Source organism: Oratosquilla oratoria, chromosome 35 (assembly GCF_046742065.1).
Source record: "Oratosquilla oratoria isolate Oo_2021 chromosome 35, ASM4674206v1, whole genome shotgun sequence".
NCBI lineage: Eukaryota > Metazoa > Arthropoda > Malacostraca > Stomatopoda > Squillidae > Oratosquilla > Oratosquilla oratoria.
This window is the reverse complement of record NC_134811.1, coordinates 20177373-20177591: the sequence shown is the minus strand read 5'-3', so window position 1 is coordinate 20177591 and position 219 is coordinate 20177373.

Below are 219 nucleotides of genomic sequence, written 5' to 3'. Positions count from 1 at the left end.
GTATTATTCTTAAGTTATTTTAACTCAGCTACTGTTTCATGTAGTGGTGTGAAATGTCTATGGAAGTGACCTAGGCAGTGTTTTCGTTGGTAAAGTATTAATTATCTAATTAATTTTCTTTCACCCCCGTTAAAAGTTTTCGAGCGGGAATCTTCTGTTTTGAAACTTATTTACTCATTTGAATGTTCAGTGATTGTAATCCTTCATGTAATCCTATTA